General features: G+C 36.1%; 1 protein-coding gene and 1 long non-coding RNA gene across 10 annotated transcripts in view; one reads left to right on the forward strand and one right to left on the reverse strand.

Moving 5' to 3' along the window:
- LOC116741941 overlaps positions 1 to 17,108 on the forward strand; it is a 453,695-nt gene that overhangs the window by 351,728 nt on the left and 84,859 nt on the right. The window lies entirely within an intron of this gene.
- Positions 1 to 17,108, reverse strand: part of RNLS (renalase, FAD dependent amine oxidase) — a 272,676-nt gene that overhangs the window by 170,258 nt on the left and 85,310 nt on the right. The gene's annotated exons all lie outside the window — the stretch shown is intronic.

The following is a 17,108-nucleotide window of genomic DNA, read 5'->3' on the forward strand; positions in this document are numbered from 1 at the left end:
TGCCCTTGCCTGAGAAGACAGATCCAAAAAACATTGCTAAGACTGAAGGCAAAGAGCACACTGCCTATGTTTTCTTCTAGGAGTTTTGTGGTTTCAGGTCATACATTTAAGTCTTTAATCCATTTTGGGTGTATTTTTCTATATGAAATAATAAAGTGGTCCAGTTTTATTCTTTTGCATGCAGCTGTCCAGTTTTCCAAACACCATTTTTGAAGAGACTTTCTTTTCCCCACTGCATATTCTTGGGTCATTTGTCATAAGTTAATTGATCATATAAGTATGGGTCTATTTCTTGGCTCTCCATTCTGTTTCATTGATCTATGTGTCTGTTTTTGTGCCAGAGCCTTATTGTTTTCATTAGTATAGTTTTGTAATATAGTTTGAAGTCAGGGAGCATGCTACCTCCAGCTTTGTTCTTTCTTAAGCTTGCTTTGTCTATTCAGGGGTTTTTTTGTGGTTCCATACAAATTTTAGGATTATTTCTTCCAGTTCTGTGAAAACTGTCACTGATATCTTGATAAGGTTACATTGAATTTGTAGATTGCTGTGGGTAGTATGAACATTTTAACAATATTAATTTTTCCAATCCATAAACACATAGTATCTTTCCATTTATTTGTAGTTCTTCTCTGTTCCTTTCTTCTCTCATTCTCCTCCCTTGTGATTTGATGACTTGCTTTAGTGTTAAGTTTGTATTCCTTTCTCTTTATTTTTTGCCTATCTGTTTTAGGTTTTTAATTTGTGGTACCCATGAGGTTCATATATTACAACATATGTATACAGCAGTCTATTCTAAGTTTATGGTTTATGTTAAAGTGCATTCTAAAAGCACTGCATTTTTACCTCCACCCCAGTTTCATGTTTTTAATGTCATATTTTACATCTTTTTGTTTTGTATATTGCTTAACTAATTATTTTAGATATAGGTAATTTTACTACTTTTCTCTTTTAACCTTCATACTAGCTTTATAGGTGGTTGACCCACTACCTTTACTATATGTTTACCTTTACCGGTAAGATTTGTTCTTTTACAATTATCTTGTTTCTAATTATGGCTTCTTCCTTTCCATTTAAAGAAGTCCCTCTAACATTTCTTGTAATGTCAGTTTAGTGATATGAACTCCTTTAGGTTTTGTTTGTCTGAGAAACTCTTTATCTCTCCTTCAATTCAAAATAATACTCTTGCTGGGTAGAGTATTCTTGGAAGTAAATTTTTTCCTTTCAGCACTTTGAATATATCATGCCACTCCCTTCTGGCCTGTAAAGTTTCTACTGAAAAATAAGTGGATAGTCTTATGGGGGTTCCCTTGTATGTAACTAGCTGTTTTTCTCTTTCTGCTTTTAAGATTCTCTCTTCAACTTTTGACATTTTAATTACAATGTGTCTCAGTTTGGGTCTCTGGTTTCATATTGTTTGGAACTCTCTCTGGTTTTTGGACCTGAATGTCTGTTTTTTCACCAGGTTAATGAAGTTTTCAGTCATTATTTCTTCAATAGGTTTTCTGTCCCTTCTGGAACCCCTATAAATGTGAATGTTAGTATGCTTGATGTGTCTTAAAGGTCCCTCAAACTATTCTCATTTTTAAAGTTCTTTTTTCTTTTTCAATTGGGTGATTTCCACTACCCTATCTTCTAGATCACTGATCCATTCTTCTGTGTCCTCTAATCTTCTGTTGATTCCCTGTGATGTAGTTTTCATTTCCCTTAGTATATCCTTCAGTCTGATTGGCTCTTTTTTTATATTTTCTATCTCGAAGTTCTCACAGAGTTAATCCATTCTTCTCTTGAGTTTGTGAGCATCTTTATGACTGTTATTTTGAACTCTTTATCTGGTAAATTTCTTATCTCTGTTTTATTTAGTTCTTTTAGGTATTGTCTTATTCTTTTGTTTGGAAGGTATTCCTTTCTCTCTTCATTTTGCCTAACTCTCTGTATTTGTTTCTATGTATTAGGTATATGAGCTATATCTCTCAGTTTTGAAAGAGTGGCTTTATGTACAAGGTGTCCTGTGGGGCTCCATGGCACAATCATGGGGCTCCATGGTACAATCACCTGTGGTCACCAAAGCCAGGTGTTCCAGGGGTATCCCCTGTGTGAGCTGCATGCCTCCTTCTGTTGTGGTTGGGCTGCGACTGCTGTACGTTGATTGTTGGGCAGGGCAGGCCCCCAGCACAGCTGACTGGGAGGTCCAGCCATGACTGCTGCTAGTGCATTGATTTGTGGGGTTGGTCCCTGGTGCAACTGGCAGCAAGGCCTTTTGAGACTGTTGTAGGCACACTGGTGTGCAGGACTGGTCCCCTGAAGTGACAGCTGTTTTAGAAAGGCACTGGTGCCAGCTAAGGCTGCCTGTCAAGATAGGTTGTATCTAGCCCCCAAGGTGGGAGCTGCTTTGGAGGGGGATCAGCACTGATTGGGACTGCTTTGGAGGGGCACCACCAGATGGGGTGGGGCTGGAGCTGCTTTTTTTTTTTTTTTTTAACTTAAAAATTTTTTTTTTACTTTTTTACTGTTTCCCTGGAGCTGCTTTGAAGGGGCCAGACAGAGTGGGTGGGTTGGGTCCTCATGGGAATGCCAGGGGGGGCACATGGTGTTAGGTAGGTTGACTGAGAGTGACAGAAATGGTGCCTGCCAATGCCAGGTCAGCTAGGTGGAAGGAAAGTACAAAAAAATGGCACCCACCAGGGCTTATGTCTCCAGGGAAAGTTCCACTAGATTCCTGCCCCTCAGGTACCCACCCTAATATCAGTCAAGGAATCTCCTTGTATGACCCAAGTGCTTTTCAAGCTGTTGCTTCTGTGCTGGAACTTGGAGACAGTGAGTTTGTATGTGACAGTCTTGGTTTCCCACACCCCTCCATCTCTCCCAGACATAAGCCCTGCTGGTTTTCATAGCCAGGCATTATGGGGGCTCATCTTCCAGGTGCAAGTCCCCTAGGCTGGGGAGCACCATGTGGGGCTTGAATCCCTCACTTTTCAGGGAGGCCCTCTATGGCTGTGATATCCCTCTTGCTTGTAGGTCACCACAATGCGGATGTGGATTCTGAATAGACTGCATCTCTTCTCCTCCTTTGTGGCCTTTCACTTATATCCTTTGCTGTAGAAAATCTGCTCTGCTAGTCTTCAGGCCTTTCTCAGAGAGAGTTATTCTGGGTATAGTTGTACTTCTGGTGTGTCCATTGGAGGAGGTGAGCTCAGGATCTTGCTACTCTGCCATCTTGATCTGGAACTCTCCATTTTTCTTCAGTCCTTTTTCTCTGTGTTCTTCATATTGGATAACTTCTATTGATCAGTCTCAAGTCCACTGATTCTTTCTCCTGCCATCTCAAATCTGCTCTTGAGTCACTTTAGTGAATTTTTCATTTCAGTTGCTGTACTTTTAACTTCAGAATTTCCATTTGAATCTTTTACTTTTTATAATTTCTACATACTTATTGAGATTTATAACTTGATTCATATTGTCATAATTTCCTTTAATTCTTTAAAAATGATTTCATTTAGCTGCTTTGAAGTCTTTGTTTACTAAATCCAACATCTGGGGATACTCAGAGACAATTGCTACTGACTGCTCCTTTTCTTAGTCACACTTTCTAGTCTTTTAACTTTTTGCTGAAAACTGAACATTTTAGATAATATATTGCAGCAACTCTGGATTCTGACTTCTCCCCCTGATGGCAGTGGTTGTTGTTGCTTTTTATTGTTGTTGTTTATTTTTTGTTTAGCAACTTGCCTGGGCTAAATCTGTGAAATCTATCTCCCAGTGGAGAGCAGGCCCTGATGTCCCTGCCCAGTTTTCTTTTATTACTCTTGTTCTAACTTTTAAACCTAGATCCCTAGGAGTCACCCTTGGGACTGAATAATTTAATGGTCAGCCAATGATTGGACTGAGGTTGTGTTCAAACACCTTGAGTTAGTAAAGCTTCTATTTTCTGATGGATAGATCTAACATTCAATAGTTTTTCAAGCATTAAGCTTCTCAGATTATTATATGATTTTGGTTTTCTACAGAACAAATGGTTTCTTGTTAGTTTTTTTGTTTGTTTGTTTGTTTACAAGTTTTGTCCAGTTTTACAATTGATGTTTTTGGGAAGAGGATTTGCCACGCTCTTCCCTTCGCCACAGCTGGGAGTCCTTGAAATCAGGACTTTTACTTCATCTCTGTATTCCAGCACTTAAAACATAATAGGTTTGCAGTGAATGTTGGCAGAATTTCACGTTTAAATTTCCTTTATTTTAAGATGGATACGTTTCCTAAAGGCTATGTAGAAAAATTTCCTGTTAACTGTGATTTTTCAAAATGATAGCTACTAATTCCCTGATGACATTTATAGGTTCCCTAAATGTCACATGAGGCACATCACAAAAGCTGCTTATTTGAATAAATTTAATCCTTCTTGGTACTCTCCCCTCCACCTATATATTGATATATAACATTGTATAAGTTTAAGGTGTATAACATGATGGTTTGATACATGTATATATTGCAAAATGATTATCTTGGTGTTCTTTAACTATTTCTTCTTTTATTCCAGCTATGTTTTTTATATTTCTGTTTCTCAAAGACCAAGTACAATTTTTCTTGACAAGTTCTAGGTTCCATTCTGTGCTTACTTCTCTTTGTTCACAGCCCTTCCTCCTAGAGAATCAATAAACTCACACTACATAATAAGAAAAAATAACCTTCATATTTTATACTGTGCAAGTAATTTTACTCTAAATTAAGTTACACAAGAACTTTACAAACTGGTGGTAATAATGGAGAATCTTTTGCAATTTACCTAATTTTGCAAATTAACAATTAAGTGAATATAATAAAGATAATTAGGGATACTGTATCACAATATGTATTCTTTATTTTATCAAGAGTAACGTAGTTTTAATTATGCCTTGTTGAAGATACTCATAAATAATATTCAACTTATTATACCTCACAATTCTGAAAAGTATGTCTTGGTAACACACACCTCAGCTGTAACTTATATCAACTCTCTTATAAGATGTGAACTGAAAGCAAATTTTCATAAGAATTATTAATCCTAAGTATGAATAACATAAAAGTTTATGAGGGTTCTCAGTAATAGCTTGTTTTAATCTCAATAGCTACCAAGCAAACTCTATTAGATAATTTAACAAATTTCAAAATTCTAAATCTTTATTATAATGACAAATCTTCTTCAAAAAGATAGGCTTCACTCTTGAGAAATGCACTTCACATATGTTGTGAGTGTTCACTGATAAAACACATTAACAAATTTAGAAGGCAGCATTTGATATTTAAATGTGCATATTTGTACTTTCCTACTATTGCCAATCATCACTCGTCTATGGAAATGTGGGGCACAGAATGGGGACAGAAAAGATAAGTGAAATCCCTAAACACAGCATTCAATCTCTTTTTCCATAAAGGCTTTTAAGAACAGGGAAAAAAGAATTTATTAGTTTCATCTCATTTCTTCTCTCTACTCCTATCTACCCCAGAAGACACTAATGAGAAGTGAAAGTGCCAGAAGTAGAGAAAAAAATTGAAGAAGAGAAAGAACAAAGTGCCTAGATAATACATACAGCAGCTAATGATTCTATGAATAATTTATTTATAAACAACCCTTTTCTAAACTTTCCATCAATCATTTTTTCATTAGTAACTGAAGGTAGAGACAAATAGCACACCTTTAAAGTTATTATATCTTAATTTCTTTGAAGTTGGACTACAAGCAGAGAGGGAGAAAAAAAAACACAAGGCAAATAAAGCATGACAAATTTTTTAAATGGCCAGTTGAAATATATGTATTCAGGTCTTTAATTTCTCTCAGCAATGTTCTGTGGTTTCAGTGTATATATCTCACACACAGTCAGATTTATCCCTAAGCATTTATTATTTGATGCTTGTTCATGGGTCAAAAGACTCAATATTGTTAAGATGTCAATTCTCCCCAAATTAATCTATAGATTAACAAAATCCCAACCAAAATCACAGCAAGTTTTTTTTGGAATAAATTGAAGAGCTAATTCTTAAATTTATTTGGAAATACAAAGAACCCAGAATTGACAAAACAACTTCAAAAAGGAAGAACAAAGCTGGAGGGATAACATTACCTGATTTCAAGATTTATTATAAAGCTATAGTAATGAAGACAGTGTGGCACTGGTGTAAAGACAGACAAGCAGGCTAATGGAACAGCATAGAGGGTCCAGAAATTGACCCACACATATACAGTCAATTGATTTTTGACAATGGTGCGAAGGCAAGTCAGTGGAGAAAGAATAGTCTTTTCAATAAGTTGTTCTGGAACAACTAGATAGCCATATGTAAAATATGAACTTTGTTCCATACCTTATACTAGATATAAGAATTAACTCACAGTGAATCATAGGCCTAAAATCTATAACATTTCTTGAAGTAAAGTTTGAGAAAAATCTTTGTGACATCAAAGATATGATTATAAAAGAATAAATTCATAAATTCCGCTCCTTCAAAATGAAAAAACGTCTCCTCTTCAAAAGATACTGTTAAGGAGAGGAAAAGATAGCCACAGGCTAAGAGAAAATATTTACACGGCATACATTTAATGAAGGAGTTGAATCTAATATATATATAAAGAGTTCTCAAGACTCAAAAATAAGAAAAGAAGCAACCAAATAAAAAATGCACAAAAGATTTGAATAGACATTTGCCAAAGATATACAGATGGCATATAAGCACATGAAAAGATGCACTGCATTATTAGTCTTTAGGCAAATGTAAATTAAAATCACAATAAGATACACACCTATTAGAATGGCTAAAAAGAAAAAGACTAACTATATTCCAGGTTGGCAAGAAGGTGGAGGGAAGGTGGAAGAACTGAAACTCTCATACACTGCTGGTGAAAATGTAAAATGGTATAATTTAGAAAACCACTAGACAGTTTCTTAAAAAATTAAGCATGCACCTAAGATATGATCGACTCATTTCACTCCCAGGTATTTATCCAAGAAAAAGGGAAATTCATATTCATACAAAGACTCGCACACAAATGGTCATAGCAGTTTGATATAACCCCGAACTGGAAACAACCCAAATATCCATCAAGAGATGAATGAATAAATGCACTACTATACACCCATACATAGAATACTAATAATCATTAAAAAGGAATGAACTATTGATACCTGCAATAATGAGGATGACTTTCAAAATAATTATGCTGAGTGAAAGAACAGACAAAAAAGAGTACAGACTGTATGATTCCATTTATATAAAATTCTAGAAAAGGCAAACGTATCTATAGAGACAGAAAGCAGATCAGTGGTTGCCTGGGAATGCAAGGGCTGGAGGATGGGAGGATGAATGGATTACACAGAATCGTGTGGAAATTTCTGGGAATTATGGGTATAATCACTATCGTAAGTGCTTTTGTATATAAAATTTATACATATAAAATTCATCAGGTTGCACACTTTAAATATGTACAGTTTATTGTATGTCAAATATACCTCAATAAATTTGTTTAAGGAAAAAAATGGCCACATGTCACCTGTTAAAAACTTCAGAAATAACTTTAAAGACCAATGAATAAATTAGAGAAACTATAATATTAAACTATGAGAAAGTGGAATGAAAAATGAAATAAATATGAAAAAAGAGAAGTTGAAGGCTAAGAGAGCAAAAGTACCAGAAGCCAAATTTTCTGTGATTACTGTCATAGCAATGAGTGTGCTACATTCTTATGTAAAGACAGAAAGTGAAGTAATTTGGCTTCAATTAAAACATTTAAGGGAGGAATTTGGGTCATAGTTGCGAATGGCAAAGTAGCCAACATTTAAAATAAAGTGTATGCATCTGAATATTTAAAAGATTTTTTAAAAAATCTTTGTAGTCAGTTCGGACTGCCTGGCCTCTTTTAAATTGCGATGTGCTCTTCAGGACAGACAAATGGTTAAAGTGAGGATCATTATATGTAATAAGACATAATGTATACAGCAGTCTTGCCTTGAAATCTGAGAGTTCTAAGTCCTGGTCACAATTCCATTATGGATCAGAAGTCAGCTTGAGAGCAAATGATTTTTCTGATATCTTCCAATTTAAAAATGGGAGAAGAGAGGCCTGTGTTCTTTATGGGAGAGGTCAATTAGGGTTTCCAATACTTTCAGTTCCCTGGAGCTAGTCACTGCCCAGGTGAAGTTATTAATTAAATTGCATCTTTGCCTTTATCATTACTATTCTCATAACAAATGGTAAGTGTCCTCTTACTCCCGTTGCTTCTAAGAAGATTGCTTTTGTCTGTCAGAAAAGAAAAAAAAGAAATCAATCCTCCAGTACACTGACTGATTACCTATGTATTTCAGTGGCACTTTATCACCATGGTACCCAGGTTCTCAGACCCTGGCAATAAATTGAGAACAAGAACATCAAACCATAGCTCCCTGTGATGAGGCCAGTATAAATTCTAGAACTCGAGTCCTTTGAATCTGTTCCCTTTGTGTAAACAAGTACAAAGCCAAAATGGATGCGGAGCCTATGTTTCCCAAGGTGATTTAAATTGGAACTTAATAGCAAGGACCTCATCAATTTGAGTTCCCCATTTTCTCACAAGAACAGATACCTCTTGCAGAGAGGGCCACGTCATGCATTAGTCCTGTTGCACAGATGCTAATGTCGACAAATTCAACCAGTCATGTCTGTTGGATCTGTAAGACTCAGCTCATCATCTGAGATTTTAAGACCATCAATTTGTATTCTAGTTTCTTTTACATCAGAGCAGGGTATTCAGGCTGTAATTTCTTGTGAGACAAGAAAGAAAATTCAAAAGTCTGGCCTTGATTGAACTACAGACTCTTTTATGAATTACTGATTTTCTGTATTGAGCAACTAGAGGTGAGATATTGCTAGCAGGCTGTCCATTGTATAGCTACAGGGACCAGCTGTATTGGAATATTGATTAGAATAACATGAGAAGTCTCTTAAAACTTCTGAAACTAAACTTTCTGTATGGATTTTTGGCTAGATTTTTTTGTTTTTCTTTGCGGTACGCGGGCCTCTCACTGTTGTGGCCTCTCCCGTTGTGGAGCACAGGCTCCGGACGCGCAGGCTCAGCGGCCATGGCTCACGGGCCTAGCCGCTCCGTGGCATGTAGGATCCTCCCGGACCAGGGCACGAACCCGTGTCCCCTGCATCGGCAGGCGGACTCTAAATCACTGCGCCACCAGGGAAGCCCTTTGGCTAGATTTTATAGGGAAAAATTATGTTGTGAAATGGTAATTTCAATTTGTGCTCCTAATAGTCATCCAAAAGACATGGTTTAAGCTGATTTTGGAGCAAGCTGTAGCAAAACATTTACCTTTAGAAACTGAATTAGTGAAATTACTTTGCAGTGCCTCAAGATAATTCTCCACAATGTGATCTCTAAGTTTATTAAATATCAAATAGTCTGAGGTTATTTTAAAAGAAGTACATGTAGTACGCAGTTGCTTTAGTTGTAGCTAATTCTCTATTGCATAAGTTTCAACTGAAGGACTTTCTCATCTCTAACTTTTTAAGCTTATGAGTGGGAGCTCCTATAATCTTTACATAAAAGAACTGTGTGCACACAAAGTGAACATTAGCCACAACTATGATGATAAATTACTAAAAGAGATCAGATAATACAGAAAGTTGTTTATTGTTTTAAAAGTCAAGAATCCTGTTTACTGTAGCAAATGTAAACATACATTTTCCAGGAGTATATGTTCTAGCGCTCCTAAAAATAACTTTATGGACTGCAAGTTACAGCAACAACCTACTTAAAAATATGACATATTTATTTTTTAAACTTTATTTATTTTGATGCACAGCCTTTTCAGATTCTCAGAATTCTAAGGTTGTACCATAGAGCATCAAAATATCAATCTCTTTTACCTAAAACTGGGATTTTCAAAATTTTAAGTTTTGTTTTTCTTGTAAAATTTCATGAAGTGACTAAAGCTACATGATTAGGCCACAGCATGCAAACCGCCTAGGAGTTGTAACATATTAAAGCCTAAAATAGGAGGGAAAAAACAACCAAAACCCTGGGGCATTTCAAAACCTTATTAGAAATATTTTCCTTTGTTGTGAACCCCCAAATTGGATTGAAATGGACTCTATTCTATCAGTTTCTATTGTCTCTTGAATACACATGAGCTAACTAACTAACTAACTAACTATTCCCAGAAAGCCTATTTAGCACTCTGGCCTGTATTTCAAAACTGTATTAAAGGTATCCAACTAATTTTTTATTAATAAACTATTCATTTATTAGTATTTCCTCATCATAATCAAGCAGTGCTGAGAGTACTATGTTGACAGCCCCCTGCATCTGTGGAATATGTGGAAGGAAAAGGAGCATTAACTACCCGTTATAATCATCACTGATAGCACCGCAGATCTTGAAGAGGTAGCAATGATGTGAAAAGAAAGCAATGAAGGACCATGACAATGAAGGCTAGTCCAATGTTTCCTAAAGTGAGGGTGCTAGTTCTTAGAGATGTTAAAGGGTATTAGAGTAAAAGAGAATTTTCAAAATAAGGTAAAATAAAATAAAAGGTTAAAATGGTAAAAAAAAAAAAAAAAAGTAGGTTTGAGAAGAGTTGGGATAAACAAAGTTAAATAGTTTGCCATACAGAAGAATTTTATAAACATGCATTATGTATGTCCAGAGGAAAACAGACTGTGTGAGAACCTAACAATCTCATTTTATCAGGAACTCGACTCCCAGTCCCATCATCCTCCAGCCTGCAGAACATTTCCTAGGATACACTGTGGGAAAGATGCTCTACTTCATTTTAGAAAGTAATGTTTGACGTAGCATCTAGTCCTCTTAAGAAACATCAGAAAAAGTCCAAAACACAGCCATTAGGGGTAGCTCTGGGAAATGGCATGCAAGCTGCTAATGTATTCACAAGAGTAAAATGTAAAATATTGACTTGCTTTTTTTTTTTTTCAACATGACTTTTCTCCCAAGTTTTGTGGGTGTGCAGTTACCTAATCTTTTTCAACCTCATCATCCCCAAATATTTACTAAAAGACTATCTGTAGATGGTTCCTGAAAGAAGGAGAATGATCAAACTTAAAGACATGATATTTTCTCTTCTCTTCCAATGTTTACAGCAGTCCCCTTTCCCCCTGTATAAAGTTTTGAGTTTAGGATTTTTAAATTTGGAAAGAGAATAAAAGTATGAAACTAGTTAAATATATTTCATAACCTAAAACATTTGTGGACAAGTGTTACCTACAATAACTGACATATTACATTAGTCAACTTTTTCTGTTATGTAAGAAATTAAATCAATGTAATGGACCTTTATTTTTCACTAGCTCACCAGCACAAGTCATCTCTGGTCCTGACATGTGTTTTTTTGCAAGCCAGCTTTAAATAGACCATTATGATAATCTGATGAATAGTTAGGAGAGATGATAAATGGATATTTAATGGGAGTTACATTTATTATAATTTTTTTTCACCAATGGTATATATTCTGATATCCTGGCAAATTAGATAAGAAATGTAGTAAATGGATATTTAATAAAGGCTTAAGCATATTATAATCTTGTTTTTCCCCATATCATGCAGAGTATCTTTTGATGTTAACAGAAACTATATATAGGAACAGAGGGAAGCATGTAAATTGAGCATCAGTTATTAGTCAGTAAATAGCTACAATATGACATCAATTATTCTGTGATTTTTTTTAACACTCAGAAAATTATTCTCCCCTAGATCTCTTTCTAATTTGTAAGTTTTTCATTGTTTTTTTTTCCCCTGAACATATCTTTATTTTTTAAATGATGAGTGCTATACTTGCTCTTATAATTTACAAACCAGCACAAGACCACCACCTTATTGCAGGGTTATATCTATGAATTTAGGTCTTTTAAAAAAAAATGTGGGTTTCCCTTCTTTCTCTCTCTCTCTTTCCCCTGTCCTGTTTTCTGCCCTCCCTTTTTGTTATAACTGCAACAACTTGAAAGGCACAAATCTCAACTACCCTGATTTTCTCCTTAGGTGTAATGGAGGAGGTGAAGTCATTCAAAGTTATATTTGTTCATGTTGCCTTTTACCGCTGCTGGCGACTGGGTTATAAAAATATTCCCAAACAGTTCTGAACACTAGCAGAACACAAGCAAGATGGAAAACCCTGAAAGACATTTAGATGACAATGTCTTGACCGCTGATTCTAAAATTAAACTAAAATAACACTGATTATACCTTGTCGTTATAGTATAAAATGAATGCCAAGAGCTACCCCACATATGCCCAGTAGACACACACACAAAAGTCAGGTAAGGGGATCTTGCACTGTTGGTGGGAATGTAAATTGATACAGCCACTATGGAGAACAGTATGGAGGTTCCTTAAAAAACTGAAAATAGAACTACCATACGACCCAGTAATTCCACTACTGGGCATATACCCTGAGAAAACCATAATTCAAAAAGAGTCATGTACCAAAATGTTCATTGCAGCTCTATTTACAATAGCCAGGACGTGGAAGCAACCTAAGTGTCCATCAACAGATGAATGGATAAGGAAGATGTGGCACATATATACAATGGAATATTACTCAGCCATAAAAAGAAACGAAACTGAGTTATTTGTAGTGAGGTGGATGGACCTAGAGACTGTCATACAGAGTGAAGTAAGTCAGAAAGAGAAAAACAAATACTGTATGCTAACACATATATATGGAATTAAAAAAAAAAAGAAAATGGTCAGAAGAACCTAGGGGCAAGACGGGAATAAAGATGCAGACGTACTAGAGAATGGACTTGAGGATATGGGGAGGGGGAAGGGTAAGCTGGGACAAGGTGAGAGAGTGGCACGGACATATATACACTACCAAATGTAAAACAGATAGTTAGTGGGAAGCAGCCGCATAGCACAGGGAGATCAGCTCAGTGCTTTGTGACCACCTAGAGGGGTGGGATAGGGAGGGGGGAGGGAGGGAGATGCAGAGGGAAGAGATATGGGAACATATGTATATGTATAACTGATTCACTTTGTTATAAAGCAGAAACTGACACACCACTGTAAAGCAATTATACTCTAATAAAGATGTTAAAAAAAAAAAACCTAGCCTGACACAGACTTGCTTTCAAAGGCTAATATTACCAATGATGATGGGGATTTATCAGAAGACCATTAGATCTGGGACTGGAGAACTTGGCCCAAGTCCCGGTCCCATTGCTTTACTAGCTGTGTAATTTGGGACAACTCTGATAGGTGCCTATCAAAATCAGTAATGAACTTTTCTCTAGGCCAGACTTAATTGTTGATTCTTTTAAATTAAACAATCAAGTGGAAATTTCTGGAAACCAGCTAAACAGTTACTCTGCTGTACTTATATTCTATATTCAAGAGAATAATAAGCAACATTCAAATATTACCAATTTCTTTCTTTGTCTGAACAAATTTGGACACATCCCTGCCGCCCGCCCGCCCCCACCCCGCCTTAACTTTTTGTAGGTTAGACATTGAGATTTGCCTCCAATTCAGCATCTGCTTTTATTGTGGAAGGTGTTCTATATACTTTTTTAATAACCTCTACTACAACAGGTACAATCCTATTTCCACTACCTAATTTTAGATATGTTAAAACATCCTGCTCTGTTTTTAAGAAGCAACGTTAGACAATAAACTGTTACAAATTCTGGACAAAGATTTTGTATAGAGATTTTTCAATCATTGCACGTTTTACTTATTACAAAAATATAAAATTTATCTTTCTGAGAAAGATGCACACAGATGTTGGTATGACTTGAGAAAAATAGTTAATAGCTTGAATTTGTCATCTTCTTCTTTAGACCCAAGAAGGAGGGGAGATCATTAGATAAACTGAGTGTGACAAGGGAGCTTTGGGTCTGTAAGTCTTAGACAACGGGTTGTGTTAGATGTGTAAGTTAAACATTCCAAACTTCAGTTATTATGTTTGTAAAATGTAGCATATAATACATTTGCTCTCACTACCTCCCAGACATTGTGTCAAAATAAATAATCTTCATTTAAGTGAGTGGAGCATAGCGAAAAGAAGGGAAATCAAAAGGGGCTACCAGTGGCGGGTGGAGAGGAGGGAAATTTGGGGAGGAAGGGGAGAATGCAGAAATGGAAATGAGAGAGGGCAGTGTATGGGTAGAAGTGGGTATTTAGGAAGGAGTAGAGAAAAGAAAAGGGGAGAAACGGGAGGAAAACTTGGTCTGGATTTAGTTAGGGGGAAGCCTAACTAACAAAGGAATTCAAGATCAAGGGCAACAGGAGTGGAAATGAGAGGGTGTACCTTAGCATTTTTTCTTTTGGTTTAGGATTTTGATGAGTGTCATCTTCAAGTGGGAATTTTGAAAGGAAGAAAGGCAGAATGTATTTGAAAAACTGGGGCAGGACAGAGGAAAGCAGTTTTTAAAAGTTGTGATGGGAGATGCAGAAGACAAAAAGGGAAAGAAGGCAAACATTTTTAACTTGTCTACTTTGCCTTCCATATGGGGTGCAGAAGGCAAAGGGGATAGAAGGAAGAGGGGAGAGAACACTTATGCAGCTTCTGGAAGGGGAGGAGTACCCCAGAAGTACACTTTAAGGAAAAACTATTTGAAATTATCTATGAAAGCAGAGGGCAATTGCCCAATAGAGTGATTACAAACTATATTGCATGAATTAAATTCAGTAATTAAAACCCCTGGAATTAAGGAATTGATAGGATTTTCAAATTGTACATCTGGGATCCCTTGGTGGATTATATTATGAGAAAAGGATCCAAAACTTCCAAGAAAACTATTTAGAATTTCATTAACCTAGCAAAGGCTAAACCCAGTGCACACTGCAGGAATAGCATAGGAGAAGGAGGACTCTGTGGCCTGATGATTTACTTCTTTAGGTACTGAAATGCAGAAAAAAAATAGCCCGATTGACTTTTTGACTAGAGAATATGAACTTGAGCCAGGACTTGAGAACGGGAGACAGAATGCTTTTAAGAATTTGATGAAACCATAAACTCTCTCCCAAGAAAAATGACTAAAGTCTGCCACAATTTCAAAGCTTTCAAAGGCTATCTGTGATCATGTGCCACCTCCCTTTGCCACATGCAACACACAACAAACTAGATTCCTTTTCATTTTTTAAATTTTTTGGCCACTCCATGCAGCATGTGGATCCTAGTTTCCCAACCAGGAATCGAACCCACACCCCCCGCACTGGAAGCCCGGAGTCCTAACCACTGAACTGCCAGGGAAGTGTCCTGGATTCCTTTTAAAGAATACTTGATTTCACGGAAGAGAAAGGTTAAAGCTGCGAGAGGCAAATACATGCTAAACAGATCAAGAAATGGATCTCAAAAAAAATTTCAAAAGAGAATTTCCCTATGGTGTACAGCTTGGGAAGTGTTCAAGCTTGAGAACTACAATTTACCTAGTATTTTTTAAGAGGGCAACTATATGGAATTTTTGTGGGAATACAGATATAGCTATGGAGATGGCCAAACTGTGGGGCATTCTAAAAGGGAGGAAAGAATAGGTACACTAAAGGTTGAGAATCTCAAATTGAATATATTGCTTCCCTGGGAAACATATCAAAATGAAAATGCAAGGGAAGGGAAAAATGAATAGGCTATATAATGAGCCCCAGTGAGAATGAACTTGACTGCTAACAGCTAGCTACACAGGCTGGGGGAGGATACAGAATATGAGGTAAATGGAAAATGAGTAAATTAATTTTAAAAAGTGAGTTCAAAGCTGTTTTGAAAGACAAACTGAACTTGTTGAAAATATTGGAGAAACACAACCTGAAGGAAAAAAAAGAATAATACAGAAAAAGAACACAAGTCAGTTTGCTGGAAGCAGACAAGAACAGTACAGAATTAGCTTATTTTCATGTTTTAGCGTTTCAAGACAAAAGTAGGAACAACCATAGAGAAGCAGGCTTCAAATTCCAGTAGCCCACACTGAAAGAGACTTTAAATAGCTTGATGAAGGTAATTTTCGAAAGTTAAAATGGGAGAGACACAAAAAGGATATAATAAATAAAATGGCAGATTTGGAGAATAAAAGCCTTGGATTTAAAACAACAACTAACAACAGGAAAGTCTTTTACAAAGAAAGATGTCAAAGCCCTAAACTTGAGAAAGAGAAGTAGACATATTTGAGGATGTGGGCATTAAAAAGAAAGGGTTTTTTTGTCAAAAACCAGGAAGAGGGAGGAGAAAAACTAGGACAAAGCAGAAATGTCATGCGAAATATCTTATATAACAAACTGATGGCTTATGCCACTAAAAGTTCTGGGAGAGTGGAAGCACCTGTCCAAAGGGAAGGTGTGAGGAGGAAGAGACACAACAACACCTGGACTCTTAATCTACTATAAAAAGATTTTTGGAGCCAACTAGGATTTTGGAAGAAACTCTGAGTAAAGTAGATTTATAAAATAGTGTTTGTCTCTAATAAAGATGTTAAAAAATAAAATAAATAAATAAATAATAAATAAATAAATGCAGAATGAAAGAACCAAAAAATAAAATAAAATAGTGTTTGTGAAGCCATTCAGGAGAGAACAAAGTAAAGTCCTGGTCAAAGGAATAAAATTTATCTGGATATGATTTAAGCAAGAATCATTGATGGATGCTAAAACTAGTGGGTGGAAAGTTGGTTAAGAAAGAGGATATTTACATAGTCTCAAAGTATCTCCCTACAAATTACTTATTAATTACAAAGAGGAAAATAGTAACTTAACAGTGGAGAAATCTGACAAACAGTACCTGAACCAAGTGATCACCACCAATTAACACCATCAGGTTAGCATCACCAGTGATGGGATAAGTCAATATCATGTGTTGTCTAAACATAATATTCTGAGAACGACACAATATCACATCCAAATCCAAAATGCAAAACCTGAATCTAATCATATGGAAACATCAGACAAACCAAAATCAAGAGGCACTTTGTATCACAGCTGTTCACAACTCTTCAACTTTTCAAAAATATCAAGGTCATGAAAGACAAAAACTGAGAAACCATTCCAGATTAAAGAAAACTAAAGAGACGTGACAACTAAATGTAACATGTGATCCTGGACTGAATCTTGGAGCAGAATAAAAAAAAATTTTTTATAAAGGTCATTACTGAGACAATTGGCAAAA

The sequence above is a fragment of the Phocoena sinus genome, chromosome 16 (genome assembly GCF_008692025.1).
Source record: "Phocoena sinus isolate mPhoSin1 chromosome 16, mPhoSin1.pri, whole genome shotgun sequence".
Taxonomy (NCBI): domain Eukaryota; kingdom Metazoa; phylum Chordata; class Mammalia; order Artiodactyla; family Phocoenidae; genus Phocoena; species Phocoena sinus.